We start from the raw sequence: 19,702 nt of genomic DNA on the forward strand, positions 1-19,702 counted from the left end.
AGAGAAGTCTACCTAGGTAGTGTTCAAATCAAAGTTGTCAAGCTATAGACATTGAAGAGAGAATTCAAGAATTTGAAGATGCAAAAAGTTAGAAGTGTGAATGAATATTGTGTCAGCATAAAAGATGTGGTCAATAAGACGGCAAAAGTTGGAGAAATTGTGAACAATGAGGTTTTGAGTAGAAAGGTGTTGAGGACTCTTACCCAAAGGTGGAACCTTGTTGCTTTAACCATAAAAGAAAGGAAAAAATTGTCTACCCTTTAGTTTGATTACCTAGTGGATCTTTGATGTCTTGTAAAGAAAATTTGAGAGATTCTTTTAGAGAAAGTGACGAGAAAGATTTTTTTTCCAAATTAAAAATTACAAAGAATGAAGATGCCAAGAGTATCACCAAAAGCAATCAACGCCAAGGTAGTGGTAAAAATCAGAATCATTCAATAGGAAATAAAGGTGGATGTGGTCTAAGAGGAAGAGGTGGAGGCTGATTTTATAAAAACAAATATCCAATGTTACTATTATAACAAGTATGGACACATTGAGGGGATGACCCTTTGGTGAAATGGTGGGGCTTCTTGCTTGTAGTTCCTACAACCTATGTTCAAACCCCACGGGTTCGTCTCTACCGTGTTAACAATGAAGCATACTTTACCATGGGGAGAACCTTAGAGAAATGGTGGGGCTTCTTGCCTATAGAGCCTACATCCTCGGTTCAAACCATAAAGTTTTGGGGATGACCCTTTGGTGAAATGGTGGGGCTTCTTACTTGTAGTGCCTAGAGCCTAGGTTCAAACCCCATGGGCTACTCTCCATCGTGTTAACAATGGAGCATGCTTTACCATGGGAATAACCTTGGAGAAATGGTGGGGCTTCTTCCTTGTAGAGCCTACATCCCTAGTTCAAACCATAAAGTTTTTTAGGGATGACCCTTTGGTGAAATGGTGAGGCTTCTTGCCTATAGTGTCTACTACATAGGTTCAAACCTCGTGGGTTCATTTCTACCACTAATACATTTGGCCTAAAATTCTGACGGAGAAGGTATATTGTCATCAAATTTGATTTTTTTTGAAAAAATGCTTGATTTTGTCGGAATTTCGACAATAATGCAACATTTGGTTTCGACGGAGAAGGAATTGGCAATGACATTTGTGGTTTTTTAGAAAAAGTGCCCGCGTTCGTCAAAATTCTGACGATGTCAAGCATTATTTTAAAAAAAAAAAAAGACCAAGTCATTTCATAAATCCTGCCTCTTCATCTCGTCGACCTCTGCCATTACAAAATCCTGCCTCTTCGTCTCACCTTTGCCATTCCAAAATACCAGCTATCCTAGCTATACAACTAGTGTATGGCCCAATCAAGATGCATTCGATGGATATGTCGATGCACTCAACTAAACAAAGAGATCAGGTCAGGTGCTCTTTCTTGTATGAAAAGGGATAGGTCATTTATGCTCTCATTGGATGACTGCGGTACAAAGAGATCGGATCAGGTCATTTATGTGCTCGATCGACCGGGGAGAAAGAATAATTCCAATTCACATGACATTAGGGCTCGACCTCCTAATTGCAATCACTGCTCAGATGTCTGAAAGAGATAGCTTCTTATCATAATGCATTGTGTTCCTTGCCTACATCTCAGTTTTGGACATCCCCTGATGAACACGAAGGAGGGAGGCAGACATAGGTTCCCTGTGTCGGTTTAATCGCTGCAAGAATGTGTTTGTCAGGGTGGCCATTTCAATTATCATTGTTTCACTCTAAATTGGGCATTACAAGATCTGGTTGAAGAAAAAAGGAAGGGTATAATCAGAAAATTCATTGTTATACATATTCAAATATTTAGATTCAAATTTTATTATAGATTTATCCGATTAATTGAAAATAGCAGAGATGGTGAGAGGTTTTTGTAATATAATATGATCGATTTAAAAGAAGAATTTCTTACAAGACCTAAACCATTGAACAATCCTACAATCATGTATTAATTAAACAATGCATTTTAAATAATGAACAATATAGTAAGCTTGAAACATATTAACACTACTTTCCATATTTAAAATATATCCTAATTAAGGAGAGGGATGACCTAAACCTGCGTGATAGTTGATATGTGGGTCTTTACCCTCCCAACCACTCAACATATACCACCATGGGTCTTTACCCTCCCAAAAACACAAAGGCCAAAGGAAGATTCACCGCTGCAACACTCACTTTTTTGTGACATTCCTTACACGTTGAACAAGACACCGATGAAATGTTTGCTCATATTAGTTTGGTTCCCGAGGCATAGGTATGCTCTACAATCCTTCTTATATTAAGGCCTCTCTGGCATGTATAGGCCCATATGACCCTATATCTCAGACCTAAATTCTTAGATCTACATAATATATAGAACACCTATGCTGATATTGTTCCATTCACAGCATAATATATAGAACACCTATGCTGATATTGTTCCATTCACAGCAGGATGACTGCTCCACTGATGAATGCCTTGCACCTGTTCCCAAGAGAGAGGCTGACGAATGACTGCACCTGTGGTTAGTTTTCCAAGTATACAATTGTTCAAGCACTGTTAGTTTTCCAAGTATACAATTGTTCAAGCAGTGTTAGTTTTCCAGGTTTACAATTGTTCAATCATTGATACATTTTTATATTAAATAGTATTGAGCATACTGTTTCTTTTATGTGAAGAAAATTGTCTCGGCTGTCTTTTTATAGGACAAGAGTCAACAACCTCAAGAATTAGTTGCCAAAGATGTACATGGAAATGATTGGTGTTTCCCGCTCATCTATCGTGGTGGGTTGGTTGCCATATTATCTGGTAGCTTGTACTAAACTAGATTTCAAATTTAAGAAGAACTGTTAAATTTTTCAGTCTATTATGAAAAGATGGATGCATATGTTTTCAGCAAAAATGATGTAGGATAAGTTATTGATTTTTTCAGATAAACCCCAGGATCTGGATTTGGGTGTGGTTTTTTCTTGGTCCGGCATGTTCCTATCCTCATAACATTATTTAAATTTCAATAGTATTGAATTAATTAATTTTTTATAGTTATTTTTTTTTTATCTATATATAATGTTATGTGGACTAATTTCCATTTTTAGGCTTATATATTGTATGATTTTTATATAATCAACCCAGTTTTTTTACATTTGAACCATATTAGTAAACCTGAACCTGTCGCTTAGACTTTATAGTCATATTTGTGTAGATGATTGTGATTGAGGTGCTTGTTCTAGGGCAAACTGTTAAGCTAATTTATGTAAATTTTTTTCTCATAATCGTTAACATTCTACTTCTTTTTAATTTTTGTAATTTAATGATATTTAGCAATGACTTCAAACAAAAATGATTTTTTTTTTCTGCTGAAACCATTAGGTTCAGACATTGCTTCTAATTTTTATGGTAAAATATTGGAGTCCTACTTTAGACTGTAAATCATTTCTCATTAATATCATTGAGCTTTTGAGTGTTTTAATTTAGTGAATTAAGAATATATAAGCTTTAATGATTAATCGTTGCTAAGGATTTTTTTTGGAAAGAAATTTTTTTTTAATTACTAACACATTTTAATTTGGTATGATTAAAAAAAACACTAGGTGAGAAAAGGAGGCATTTGCTGACAGCTGGGTGGAGTCTTTGTTAACTCCGAAAGGCTTGTAGCAGGAGATGCATTCATCTTTATGAGGTTTCTAAACTTGCCCATTTTATTTACTCCAAAATGTTATATTTGGTGTATTTTTATCATTTATATAAGACGGTTTTGTCCTTAGGGATAAAAATGGCGAACTACATGTAGGGGTCGGCGTGCCATGCATCAGCGAAGTAACATTCCTGTCCGTAGTTATATCCAGTCGCAGAATGGAGATTTTTGTCCTTGCTGCTGCGTCACATGCCATTCCAGGGAGGGCTATGTTTAGAGTCTACTACAAGCCAAGGCAAAAACTGATGATATTTCCTAGTAGTCTCTTACCACTCAAATTATTTTCACATTCAACATCTAAATATCTTTTAGTGTTAATAAAATTCTACAATCCATGAAATTAGACTGTGGTAACTGCTTTTAGATTAGATTGGGTGTATATTATTTTAATATACAATCTAATCTAATCTAGAACTGATCAAATTGTACAAAACGTTTGATAATTTTATGATTGAAGATGGGATGCATTTTAGTACTTTACCAAGATATTCAAAAAATGGTAGAATATAAAATATGCAGGGCTGCAGTAATTACTAGGCGCCCGCAAGCCTTTCCTTTAGGTTATGGGATAGTTGCATTGTTATTTAAACAATTTTTTATCAGTTCATCGGGTTCCCAACTTCCCAAAGCAGTTGTACGATGCAGTCACAAAATACAGAAATGGGCAGCACTTTTGTCTTTTATTTCCATTTAATCAGCATTATTTTTATTAGCCATGTTACTTGAATCTGCTTATATTTTTCGCTTGGTCTAAAGTTTTGTTTCATCCTTTCGGATGTTTGGATCTGTACATATTAATCAGAACCAGCCCGTCAGAATTCATAATGAACAGTAATTTCTCAGTAAGCATGAAATTCGGGATGAGATTTGAGGGCCTATTGAGCACTTTATACTTTAAAATCTGATGTAGTTTAAGCAAGACAAGTATGGATAGATGGATTATGATTCAATAACCTTTTTATGTTTGATTAGGATATGGTGCATTTTGAAATATGCCTATCGTTATAAGTTTATAAAATAGATATGTGATATTCTTATGAAATTTTCTGGATTGGATTGTACGTATTTTTTTCCTATAGACATTTCGAATCACACTCCGTGATTCATGATCAGAATGAAAAGATATGTGATGTTCAGCCTACTGTATAAGAGATCAGTAATTAGCAATTGTTTGATGCCTATAGATAGCAATTGCATACTAACAGGAATTTCTTTTCAAAGATAATGTAGTTGTTTCTTTTCAAAGATAATGTAGTTGTTACAGTGTGTTATGCCTGATATGTGTGTTTCTGTTGGCCAAATATACTGGTACTATCATTGAAATAGGTGATTCTGATACCTTGAGGTGGTGTTGGCAGATAAATTAATTCTCCTCTGTGTTTATGTTTCTTTTCATGGTATCAGAGCTAATGGTATACGATCTTGAAGAGCTTGGAGAGGCAGATGAATCTGAAGGAATGTTGGTTTGAAGACAAGCTGCTTAGGAGCTGCCCAAATTGCAGGATATTGCAAGAAGAATCTAAATACAAATAAAAAAACAATGGTTATTTGACTCGACTTTAGGGTAGTAAGTCTAACGACCAAAAAGGGTCAATACATTCATTGGTATATAATATTTTTTAGATAGTTGTGATGAAGGACAACCTAATTATTGAAGTGGGTGTATTTCCATAGTGTACTCCTAAGCAATAAAATACTGTAGGATTGTACATGCATGCTCCATTCTCAAGAGGCCGTGGCTAGGATCCAGAGGTACAAGTTCTCACCATTCCTCTTACCCAATGGTTTGAGAACCTTTTAACTAAGGGATGTTGAATGGTTGAATGAACCAAAATACTTAGAGGGTGGGTGAATTAGTATTCCCAAACTTTTGAAACTTTTATTGTTAAATTAACCTTATTAATCAATCTCATCAACATGAATAAACAAATGCATAATAAGTAAACAAAATAACCATAAATTGAACACTTAATTTTTATACGTGGAAAAATCAAATAGGAAAAACCATAGAGAGGGTTAACTCTCAAGATAATATAACTAGTTATATGGTGTTTACAAAAAGGATGGCTCACTGTCGAACAGTTCACTGTGAGATTAAAAGCTGCTCATTGCCAAAATGCTCACTACAATAGAACTAAATGAACTAAGGAAAGTTGCATCTCCAAATGCATGAAGTTAGTTCTAAGATAAGCTCAAATATCAACTCATAGAAACTCACAACAAACCTAGTAAAGGGTCTTCCCAAACTATCCATAACTTCTTGCAACAAATTCAGTAAGGGATTATTGCAACACTATGACTACACTTTGCTAATCCAACTGCTTGCAACAAATCTCGTAAGGGATTACTGCAACACTGTGACTACACTATGATAATCCAACTTCTTGCAACAGATCTCGTAAGGGATTACTACAACATTGTGACTCTTCTACACACACCTACACTCATATATCATATTCCACTATTTGCACTATATACTGCTCTCATACTACTACTGCTCTCTAGTCCATAACTTTGTTACTCACATACTTCATACTATATTATCTATAATAGAGACACACTTTGTTTCTCATCCTATTACTCATCCACACACAAACAAACACACATACTAGTAATCATATAAAATGAATGATATGTCCACCAAGCACAAATGATTTACACAATACTATATTTCTTGGATCGACACATCACCAAACAAAAAGGGTAACCAAGTTGGCCTTCATTGATATTCTACACACTTCATTCACACACTTTATTTATTGAATAATATACCTTAATTACCTAAAAAATACAAGGGTATACTAGACCCATGCATACACATCCATAAGCATAAATTCCAAGCACAACAAAATTCTAACCTCATGATACAGATGCTATAGATTTCGTAACATAGTACCATAAATCATAATGCAATATAACTATACAAATAACAATACAATAGACACAACTAATACTGAAACTGGTTACAAACCATGATAAGAAAAACGTAAGATTCTGGAGAAGAGGATCTTCAGGAAATAACTCTAGTGGATCATACATAATTTAGTTGTTCAATGTCACTACTCTTCTTACTGCATACATTATATGTTCATTACCACTACTCTGCTCAATATGCTACATCTAGTCAAATTGGATCACCAAGTTTGACATCAATGACAACAACGACAATAGTCAAACAAATCAGAAAAAGGATTTCGACATTAATTAGGATGATACATGTTGGGTAACAATAGGCATAATACTATACCTTGTACCACAGTATAGGAATTACTAATGGCTTTTGAGATTCTACAATAAAGGTTCATAGTGAGGCATACCCTATGAACATAGATCCTTCTACAAGCATGATACCTATGTTCAAGTGAATTTATCCTCACCTTGTGTCTAAAATAACTAAAGGCCCCAAGGATGCACAAAACATAATGTGACTAGATTGAGGTACAAGAAAATTTTTTATCCCATCTTTATATAGCATGCTAGAAAATCTATTTGAGATTAAAGAAAATGGTAATGAAATCCCAATCAGGCCTCTCTACTAAAAAATGAACAAGAATGTTGATGTTTCTTTTGTGCCCAAATTTGCATGAGCACATGAGGGGAGAGGATGTACACACAACACCGTTGGGAAAATAGAAAGCGTACAAGAACACAAGATACAACAAAAAGGGTTCTTTCCCTTAGAAAATTGAAGTGTTATATAAGATAGAAATTGAAGTAACATAATCCTTCGAAAAAAATTGTCAGTAATCTGAAGATCAAGGTCTCCTCTCAATGATTTCCAAGTAGTTGCATATATTATATCATTTGCCAAACACAAAATAAGATTTGATAAAAAAGGATAATGTCAAAATCATATAACACATCCTATAAATGAATTTCATATTATTTTCTCATATACTTAAAAAAAATCCATTTAAAGATGATTTCATAATAAAATGCTATGAGAAATTGAAGATTTGAAAAGAAGAAGTGACTTTGAATGAATTGAATAAATTTTTGATGAAAGATATAGAAAAATGAATTATCCCGCAACATAAGTCATCAAACTACCTTTGCAATATATAACCATGACAACCATCTTCACCTTCAAAGAATAAACCCCCACCTCATTAGGGGAAGAAGAGAAAGGATCCATCTGAAGGAGAAGCCAAACCATATGCAGCCCAACTCTAGAGCAACTGCTGCCCAACAACAAAGCCTCGGAACAAGAGCAACCATCTCTTCCCATAAAGGATGTCTCCACCTCAAAAGGAGACTCTTCCAATTTGACAACCACAGAGAACATGGATGTCAAAAATTCATCCAAACCCTAGACTTCTCCACCAAAATCCAATCCACATCTATAGGAAGGGACACCAACTCCGTAGGAGTAGAAGAGGGAAAAGCCAAGGCGAAGACAGTAGCAGAGGGAAAAGCCAAGGGAAAGACAACTGAAGCCCACATAGAAAACATGCTAACCATAAATCTCAAGGTTACCAAGAGATAAACATGGCAAAACAGTAGATTAAAATCACACCAAAAATGTGGGATAGAGGAAGGTAATCGAAATGCCACAATACCTTTTGACCCATTGTCATCAATCTCAAGCTATAGAGCTAGAAAACAAGCCACTCCACACCCCCGTATTGGGAGGTAGCATCTATAGAGGACCCTCCATCCACCAACAGATCAATAGAGCCTTCTTCCTAAATGACCAAGTGAGATGGGTCATCTTCATCTGCTTCTGAATCCTCCTCGTCCTTTGCAAATTCAAAAACCCTAGCGTCTGCACGACACCGACTACCACCCTTTCACTCCATTGAAATATTTAGAGGATTGATGTTAGGTTATTAATATTAAAATTATTTAATTAAATTAAAATAATAATTAGTAAAAATATTGTTTGTAGTTGTGGACAATTTTGAGTGACTAGAGATCCCCCTATTGACCCCATTATCATAAACCCCCCTTGTATGCATATTTCTATTTATACGAATATTATGATAATATTTTACTGGCCAAAATTTCATAATTTCTCATTAATGCAATCGGCTCTCACATTTTAATTAACCAACTCCTTTTCATTAAAGGCATCAAAAAATCCACCAATCCAAGAAAATCATTTGCCAGCTAATAATACACTCTTGTTTTCTAATTACTACATAGCATTTGCATGCAATTATCACATAGCTTATCCTTGATGTTAAAATAGTGCGACTCAAGTCATTCTTAAACCCCTTACTCCAAAGTATATGCACATTTACCATAGAGATTTTGTGTGTCAACAGACAATCCATGTTGTTAAGCATTGAGTATAAGACTTTCATCAATGCTCAAACTTTGTGTTATACACTACCACCATACCACCTACAATTGTCATTTATGCACCACAACTCAAATAGTTTGGTTTCTCTAGATTTTCTTCATCCCTGGATGCTTCCATCATCTTGCACTAATCTTAGAATTTGGGTAAAAGTCAAAAGATAAACACAAATATTTATAATTTTTTAATGATCTACTTAAAGCTTATAGAATTTAAGAAACCAATTTAACCTTTTTAAATTTTCAAACAACTTAGAAGAAAAATCTCTTGATGAATTCAAATGGTGAAGAATTAGAAGAATAGACTATTAACATTAAGAGCATGAAGTCAAGAAACTTGTGCAATCAACTGCACACATCTTTCACCTAATAATCCCCAATTTGAGGTAAAGGTAGGAAAAGAAGACACAAGAAATAATCAACATGTATAAAATTTTCATTTCTTTATTTTTCGAAAGAATCAATAACACAAGAGATATAGAAAGAGGAAGTAACAAACATAGAGAGGGAGAGATAAGAGAGAGATAAGGATATAAAGCAGGAGTTATATAGAGATGTGCCAAGTTAAATTAAATGTATTACATTAATTAAAAGAAAAAGGCAAAATATAATTGTTATACAATAATTTAAAGTTTTTAAGAAGATAAATAATTTTAAATTAAATTATTATAATAAATTTTAATTAGTATTTGTAATATCACAAAAGATAAATAATTAAAAATAAATTTCAGGATTGAATATTAATTAAAAATTAAAATAGAATTGAAATATTAATAAAAAGTGTACAATTACAAACAACATTAACATTAAAATTATTTAAATTAGATCTTATATTTTGTATTATGTTATTAACTTAATGATTATTTTTGCATTCATAATACATACTTATAAAAAAGATAAGTATTGGATTAAGTAGTATTTGATTTAAAATTGTTAATCAAATCACAACAATTTTTTTAAAGTTTACAATTAATTTTAAAATTATAATGGATCATAAATTTTAAAATTTATAAAATATTTATTATCTAATATAATTAAATTAAACAAAATTAAATTTTAAAATAAATCAACAATGATTAATTTTAATTTTAGATTATGATAAAACAAAAATCTAGATTGAAAAGAAAGTTTCTATTCTATTTTATTCATTTTTCCAAGCAAATCATCAAATATCAAATAGAAATATATTAAATCACTTTTAACAAGTTGAACCCTAACCATAATACTAAAGTAAATTAATTTGATCCAAATTAAATAGTAAGCCAAATTTTACTCAAATTGAACTATTAAATTTATAAAATCCTAACATAACATGAATCCTAATTCTTATTGAACCCTAGCCCAAATTGAACCATAATCCTAACTATAATTCCTATATGTAATCTTATTGAACCCTAACTATAATTCCTTTATGTAAAGGAATTGAAACCTATAATCTTATTGAAACCTAACCCTAAGAATAAAGTAAATTAATATATTACCATGAACAAAATTAAATAGTAAGCCGAATTATACTTAAACCTTAACCTTGACTCTAAACCATATTGATCCCTACACCTAAACCTAAATAAACATTTAACAGAAATGAATCCTAACCATAAAGCTAAATTAAATTCAACACTTACCCTAAAGTTAATTGAACATTATAATAAAACTAAACTCCAAGCTTAATTTCATTAGGTTTTTTGAGTTGAATTTAGACATTAATTGAGCTACCCTAAACATAATTGAATATTATAATAAAAACTAACTCCAAGCCTAGTTTCATTAGATTTTTTTAGTTGAATTTAAACATTAATTTACACTTTCCTTCAACTATAATTAGAGCTAAAAAAAGGGCAAATTTGTTTATGATTACTATTGCATTAACATTAAAATTAGGATTATACTTTAATAATGGCTAAATTTCAATTGAACAATAAACCAAATAAAACACTAACCCTAAATCAAATCATATGCTAATCTAAACACTATACCTAATCTAACCCTAACCCTAAACCAAATTAGGTCCTAACTCTAACACCAAACAAAATCAAATTGTACACCTTACACTAAATTAGAGGTTAATATTTTAATCCCAACCCAACCTATAATTATATATCTAATACTATTTCACCCATGATTAGACCCTAATTGAATCCGAATTAAACTATCCATAATCCTAAGTTAAAAATAATTATAACTAAACCCTAACTATAATTATAATTAAACCTTAACCCTAACCCTAATTTTAATTAAAAAATGAAATTCTCTCGGCTTTCTTTATATATATAATTTAACGTATATATAATCTAGTTTAGATTTATGGTAAAATGAATTTGTGGACCAACTTTCCTTAAAAAGAAAGCTTACGCATGAAAAATAGTTAAAAATAGCTGGCACAAATGGGGCACTTTCAATTTTATTTTACCCATCTTCGTTTTTCAATGAAATATTTTTATTAGATCTTAAAAATAACAAATCATGTGATTCAATACAAAACACTTAATACTTTTTTTCATTTCACCAAATTTCTTCATCCCTAAATGCCTCCATCACTTTTTATTAATCTATACAATGAAAAAAATCAAAAGAGAAACACATATCTTTATAATTTTCAATGATCTACTTAAAAGTTTATAGAATTTAAGAACATTTAAATCTTTTTAAATCTTCAAACCAATTAGAAAAAAAAATTGATTAGAAATTCAAATGTGAAGAATTCGAAGATTAAACTATTAATATGGAGAGAGGGGAGTCAAGAAGCTTGTGCAATCAACTTGTATGGAGAAGCACACATCCCTCACCTAATAATCTCTATTTTGAGAGGAAGGTAGGAAAAGAGGAAAGAAGAAATAATCAAGAATTTTGAAAAATTAAAAATTAGCTATTGTTTGTCGTTTATTTGTTTGAATGTGTTTCTTTGGGAATGGGAGGTCAAAATAAGGACTTGCTAAGCAATAGGCATGCATTAATTGATTTGATTTAAATTTAAGTTAAAATGAATTTGTGGACCAACTTCTATTAAAAAAAATAGGATGAAAAACAGTTAAAAAATTGTTGGTGCCACTTTGGCACATTCAATTTTATTTACCCATCTTCATTTTTGAATCAAATATATCTATTAGATCTAAAGGGTAACAAAAGATATGATTTGGTACACAAGTATCAAGAGATTTTGAGAAACACCAAATTAAAATGCGTAACTACTAAGTGGTTTACTAAGACTCCATCTGAGCTCATTTTGAGATGCATGGCTGCTGATCCTAGGACTCCCTCTGATTCATCTTGTTGCACAGATGAGTGGTGTTATACATTGTGTGGTTTCTTTTGTGTGTTAGGATCTTTGTTCTTGTTCAGCGAGTTGGGTTTGAAGCAATCAGATTTTGCTTTGTTTTGTGATAACAACAGTGCAATTTTTATGAGTAAACATCAAACATCGCAGCCGAGGTCAAAACATGTTGATGTTTGCAGTCATTATGTTCGCCATATGGTTGAAGAAGGCAAGTTTCATGTAGACAAGATTCATACCGATCTGAATATTCAGCTAATGTACGATTTCTGCCCAGCTTCTCTCGGCCTTTCAAATAACTGATAACAGAATTAAGTGGGGGAATTCCTTCCTTGTTTGCCGCCAAAACTCTTAGCTATTCATATTCTTCCTGGAAGCTCTTTAAGAGCTGATTGTAATTCATTTTCTAAAGTTGATTGCCAGAGCTGATTGCAGCTGTGTAGATGTAAACCAGATTGGTGAATAATATAGTGATTCCCCTGCTTCAAGTGTGGATGTAGGCAATTGCCGAACCACGATAAATCTGTGTGTTCTTGTTGTTTGTGTTGTGTATATTTAATTGTGTTTATCTGCTGTTTTCAATTCGATTTCTTCATCCTAACATAAGTACTATACCACTCTAATTATTTATTTCGTAGTCAATGCGTCTTTACCTAGACATCGATTGAAATGAATGTTTGTACAAATTCGATGTTGTATTGCAGATTGAAGCATCAATAACCAAATACCTAGACATCAATAACCAGGAAGCTGAACAACAGGTGCCTTTGTATGACCTGCCCTCCAAAATTCTTTGCCTGGTGCAGGTAAATTAATATCAATTCTTTCGTGCTTATGTCGGTTGATTGACCTCATTTTGCATGGTTCAAGGCTATGGAGCTTAGCTTCCCATTCTTTGTCATTCTATTTAGCTTATGAAATTCATTACAAGTTGAACAAGATACCGATGAAGTGTTTGCTCATATTACTTTGGTTCCCGATACAGAGGTATGCTCTAAAATCCTTCTTATATCTCAGACCTAAATTCACAGGAGGATGAGTGCTCATATTGTTCCATTCACAGCAGGATGACTGCTCCACCGATATGGATCCTCCGCGTCCACCCCTTCCAAGACCACCTGCGCATTCCTTTCGTAAGACTCACAGTTTCTGAGACAAGTCCACGTGGATTTTTATCTGTTCCCAAGAGCCAGGCTGATCGATGCCTCGCACCTCTGGTTAGTTTTCCAAGTACACAATAGTATAAGTATTTATATTTAATTTTATATTACCTTGGGAGCTTTTTGAAGATAGTATTGATTATATTATATTCATTTATGTAATAAAAATTTTCTGCGCCGTTTTTTATAGGACAAGAGTCAACAACCTCAAGAATTAGTTGCCAAAGATCTACATGGAAATGACTGGCGTTTTCGGCATATATATCGTGGTGGGTTGCTTGTCATATTCTCTCGTAGCTTTTATTAAACTAGATTTCAAATTTAGGAAGACATGTTCAATTTTTCCGTCCAAAGTCTTATTCAATATAACCCATATAATGAAAAGATGGATGCATCTGTTTTCAGGCAATCATATTCTAGGATATGTTGTTGGTTTTCTTAGATAAACCCCAGGATCTGGATTTGGGTGTGTTTTATTCTTGGTCTGTCATGTTCCTGTCCTCGGCTGAAGGCAGCATGGTTTTCAGCCTAGATTCGAACCCTGTGTGAACTGCCCTTTTAGAAAAGCAATTCTCTGATTTTGTTTTTGTGATCACATTCCATGAAAGAATAAATAATTTTCCAAATGATATTTCTTCATTAATGGCGGAACACTTGCAGCAATGACATCATTATAATTAGGAAGCCGAGAAGAATGTGGCATTCTCTACGTTGTCAACTGCTGGATACACCTCCTATGCTTCCGCCATAGCCAGATAAACAGAGAAGCTGGGGGTTTTACGGCTTAAAAGATAATTTAGGTTTTAACTTGGAAAATGTCATAATTGTACAGCTTAGGTGGTTTTAGGTTTTGACTTTTAAATTAAGAATATTTACTAGAAATATTATTTATAGTTGTTTTGTTTATTATCTATATAATGTTATGTGGACTAGTTTCCATTTTTAGACTTATTTCTATGTGTGTTTTTCCCAATACTTGCTAATCATTAAAAGTCTACTTCTATTTTGATCTTTTAATTGGATGACATTTATATGCAATGACTTCTGTTGCTCTTTGATACTTTTGTCCTCGATGACAAGAAAATAAAAAAGGGGAAGTTGGTGTTGTTTAAGTTTCATACTTTGAGGCAAGTATATTAAGCATGTGGTTATATATTTAAAAAGCCTTTCTCACGGGCCAGTCTAGTGACACGGATACATTGATTTAGCTAACGTGTTATATGTTTAAAACGCCTTTCTCTCGAGCCAGGCTGGTGACACGAATACAGTGAATATCACTGACTTGGCATTTATTGAACAGCATCTTTGGTTTATATTATGTTTAATTTGTCTACGGACTAATAGCATATTCTTCAGAATACACTTTGTGACCGATAGATTAAAAGTTTTCTTTGGAAGCATCGTTTTTGTGTTTCATTTTTTGAACAAGTTTGAAGTCCGTCTCAAACCCTAAAACGCCATGAGAGATGCAGCCCTGTAGCTAAGGAGCTCGAGTTAGTTTGTTCGGTTGAAAAGAATGATGCAAAAGTGGACTTAACAGTGAGCTTAATGGATTTCTGGTTAGTTTGTTTTCAGTTATCAATGAGGTTGCGTTTCACAGGTATTATTCTTGTTCATATGTTTAAAAGATTCAGATTTTTCGAATCAGGTTTTTTAGTTATGCAAAATGGAAATAAGGAAACAGACCTTGCTTTATTTTTATTTTTCATGATTGGGAAATCAAGCATCTTTAGATTATCTCTCAGTTTTCTCTTTCCGTTGCACAGTTAATCAGTTATTTGGTTTCAGTTTGCATATTCCTGTAAGATTTTGGTAACCCTATACGAGGGTTATTCAGGAAGACATTTTGTGTTTTTGAGGAATAAAACAGTTTAAATACAGAACAGTTTATTCGGAAATGAGATAGAGGAGTGTGAATAAAGGGAAACACAAAGATTGTGTTGAAAGAAAAAAGAAAGTGCTATGTATAAAAAGACTATCAGAGATCTTAGATAGTCGAGGGTTTTGAGAGTTTTTACTCTGTTTTGTTGCAGAGTACATGAGACTATAATGGTTGAAGTTATTTTGTTCAGAGATTGAGTTTTTCTCTTTGATAGTGTTTGATTCCTTTAAAAGAATGTTATTATTTTATGTTTATGATTCAAAGCCTTGAAGAATATTGTTGCCAAAATCTTTTAGAGAAAATCATTTGTACAGACTGATAAAATATACTTGCTCCAACCACTGATGGTTTTGTGACTACAGAATTAAGTGCATTCATATAATTACCAGTGACTGTAGCTCGAGTTGGAATGTTTCATTGGATAAGAAAGAGGGGTTGGTGCTCCTTGAGACCTTGTGGTTTCTAAATCTTGTGAGCTGAGTTGGTGCTCTTTGAAATAATATAAGGGATCTTACCGAGTGGTTTTTCTACCCCAGGAGGGTTTTCCACTCATGAAAACTATGGTGTTATGTGCATTGTCTTGTCTCATTTTGTCTTACTGGTTTATGCTTTGATACATCATATCTTTAGCTCTTTTCATTTCGTACTCTGTTTTGTTGAATTTATGTGATGCAACCTTTGAAATACTCGTTTAGATGTTTCATGTTTTTGTAAAAGATTCAATAACATTTTATTTTCTGAAAAGTTTGAATCAAGTTTTTCAGTTGGTTCTATTGTATATTTCATGCTTCGTTAAAAGTATTATATCAAGGTGTTAAGTCTCATTTGTTCAGTCTTTTCAACTTTCAGTCATCTGTGCTTATTGTGAATCAAAAATTGTCAAGTTTATAAAAGAAGTTCTTGTTAAAAAATTTACACTCTGATTCACCCCCCCCCCCCCTCTCAGACTGTCTCCACTTCCAACAAGTGGTATCAGAGCATAGGGTCCCTCATATAGGTCTATCCTAGGGATTGTTCCTGGTCATTTGGAAGTTTTTTTATGGCTCATTCTCAAGAAGGTGCACCTTTATCAAGAGCTCCTCTTTTTGATGGCACAGATTATGTGTTCTGGAAGATCAGAATGGAAACATACTTGATTTCAGTTGATGTAAATGCGTGGAACATTGTTACTACAAAATATGTTGTTCCTACATCTATTCCTTCAGATTCTGATGCTAAAACTCAATATGAATTAAATGCTAGAGCTAAGCATGCTCTGTTATGTGGTCTCACCAAGGATGTGTTTGTTAAAGTTATGCATTGTGCATCTGCTAATGAAATATGGAGTAAGCTAGAAACCATTTATCAAGGTGATGCAAAGGTCAAGGAATCTAAAATTCTCACACTCAAGAATCAGTTTGAGTCATTGAGAATGAAAGAAGATGAGACTATTGCAAACTATTTTCTTAGAATTGATGAAGTTGTGAATTCTAGAAGGGGTCTTGGTGAAAATGTTGATGAAAAAGATGTTGTCAGAAAAGATATTAGAACATTACTTCCTAAATATGAAACTAAGGTGTCCACTTTAGAAGAAAAGAAAAGTTTTTCTACTATGTCTCTTGACAGCCTTCAAAGCATTCTTACAGCTTATGAAATGAGAATTGGTAGTAATTCATCTAATTCTAAAAAAACTTCTTTTAAGGTAGAAATGAAAGAGGAACCAGATAATGAGTCTGAACTTTTAGATGCTATAGAAGCCCTGCTAGTAAGAAAGTTAAAAAAGAAATATAAGGGAAAACTACCCTTCAAATGCTTTAATTGCGGTAAAGCCGGACACTTTGCTACTAAATGTCCCTTGAGTGATCAAAACAGTGAAGAAGAAAAATCAGAAAAAGTTTTAGAAAGAAAAAATGGAACCCTAAAAAGAAATTCAATCCATTTCAGAAAAAGAAGAGTCTTTTTATAAAAGAAGATTCTGAAAATGATTCAGATGACTCACCTTGTGAAGGTGATGAAACTTTGTTTATGGCTGAAATAGAAACTTCTTCAAAGAAAGATATAATGAACATATCAGAAGATAAATCTGATGACTTAGATCAAGGTGAAATTGATCTTGAAGGAGAATTGCTTTGTGCTCTTAAGGAAATCAAAAGACTAAAGAAGCTTGTAGTTTCTCATGAAAGTGAAATTCAAATTTTGCAAATTGAATTGAAAGATTCAAAGCAAACAGTTGAAGATTTAAAAGTTTTACTTGCTGATAGTGAATTGAAAGTTAATACTTTGGAACAGCAAACTAATTCTTTGCATAAGCAGATTGAGCAGTATGAAAGTACCTTGCATTTAAATGGAATTTTAAACAAACAAAAACTATGCAAGAATATGACAGGTGTAGGCTTTGAGAGTGCTAAATCAGCAAATCAGATTACTAAACCTACAAATAGAAACCAATTTCAGGCTTATAACAGAGTGACATCTTTTAGGTTTGGATTCTTTCATGGTTACTGTTTTTACTGCAACAAGTTTGGCCATAAGGTTAACACTTGCAGATTTTTACAACATAGAACTTCTATGATTGGATACAATCAAACCTATGGCTTTCCAAACACCGTGAAGTGCATTAAGTGTAACACCTTTGGACATAATTCTTCTCAATGCAAATCAAAGGCAAATATTCATAAGTTATGGAAACCAAAGTTTGTCCCTAGTGTTGAACAGTCTATGATAGTGCAATCTGCACTCTTTTCAAGTAAGAAGTCACTGTGGGTGTTGGACAGTGGTTGTTCACATCATATGACAGGAGACAAAAATAAATTTATTCATTTTGAAGACTTTGATGGAGGTTTTGTAAGATTTGGTGATAATTCAAGAGCTTTCGTCAGAGGTAAGGGTACATTATTACTGAATGATGATACTCCAATACATGATGTGTATTTTGTTGAAGGATTGAAACACAACCTTCTTAGTGTTAGTCAGATTTGTGATAGTGGTTATAATGTGTCCTTCACTTCTCATGGTTGTACTATAAAAACTAAGTCTGGTAAAATTGTAGCTGCTGGGTTGAGAACAATTGGCAATGTTTACAACCTGCTTGACTCCACAAACTATGAAATCAATGAAGGCATGTGTCTTATGGGTCAAGTTGAGGAAAATTGGTTGTGGCACAAACGTTTGGGACATGTGAACTTTGATAATCTGGTTCGAATCAACAAGAATTAGAATGTTAGAGGCTTACCTATCTTGAGTAAACCTGAAAACTCTGTGTGCAAAGAGTGTCTTAAAGGTAAACAAACAAAAACAACTTTTAAGTCTAAAGAACACTCTTCTACTAGACCGTTACAACTTGTTCACACAGATTTATGTGGTCCAACCAGGACACAATCCATCAACGGTGAAAAATACTTCATGCTTTTTGTGGATGATTATACAAGAATGATATGGGTTACTTTTCTCAAACATAAATTTGAAGCATTTGTCAGATTTAAAATTTTCAGGAAAATGGTTGAACGTGAAACTGATTTAAAGCTCAAATGTTTAAGATCAGACAAAGGTGGTGAGTTTACATCACAAGAGTTTATAGATTATTGTGAGAAACATGGCATTAAAAGACAATATGCTGCTACCCGAACACCTCAACAAAACGGGGTGGTTGAAAGAAAAAATAGAATAGTTAAAGAGATGGCTCGTACAATGTTGAATGAAGCAAATCTACCTGACAAATATTGGAAAGAAGCTGTTCACACAACAGTTTACATTTTGAATCGTGTGCAAATCAGGGTAAAATCCACTTTTACTCCTTATGAACTTTGGTATGGTAAAGCTGCATCAATTAAATACTTCAAAATTTTTGGTTGCAAATGTTATATAAAAAGAGATGAAGAAAATCTAGGTAGTTTTGATGCTAAGACTGATGAGGGTATCTTTCTTGGATACTCTACTCATAGCAAAGCTTATAGATGTTTCAATAATAGATTGAACAAGATTGTTGAAACTATTAATGTAAGATTCGATGAGCAATTTCTTCTAAGTGATGGTATGTAGGATGTTGAAGAGGATATTTCAATAAGACTGGAACAAGTTCCTAAATCCGCTGAAGCAGAAATTTCAAATGAAAAGAGTCCTCCACCAAGTCCTAAAACTGAAATTCCTTTACATACACCTTCTAGAATCATTACTAAAAGACATCCTCAAAGTCAGATTATTGGTGAAATGGATGATGGAATCTTGACTAGGAGAAGAGCACAAACTGGTGAACAAGCTCAAATGGCTGAGCATTACTGTCTGGTAACTGATTCTGAACCTAAGTCTGTTTCTGAAGCTCTTGTTGATGATTGTTGGCTGCATGCTATGCAAGATGAAATCAGTCAAATAGAAAAGAATAAAACCTGGGAACTTGTGCCTAGACC

The 19,702-nt window shown here is 33.2% G+C and overlaps 1 pseudogene; it reads left to right on the forward strand.

Annotated features, from left to right (window-relative positions):
- The first annotated feature begins 12,952 nt into the window (after positions 1 to 12,952).
- Positions 12,953 to 19,702, forward strand: part of LOC131036527 (auxin response factor 2-like) — a 43,303-nt pseudogene continuing 36,553 nt past the window's right edge.

This window comes from Cryptomeria japonica, unplaced genomic scaffold (genome assembly GCF_030272615.1).
Source record: "Cryptomeria japonica unplaced genomic scaffold, Sugi_1.0 HiC_scaffold_417, whole genome shotgun sequence".
NCBI lineage: Eukaryota > Viridiplantae > Streptophyta > Pinopsida > Cupressales > Cupressaceae > Cryptomeria > Cryptomeria japonica.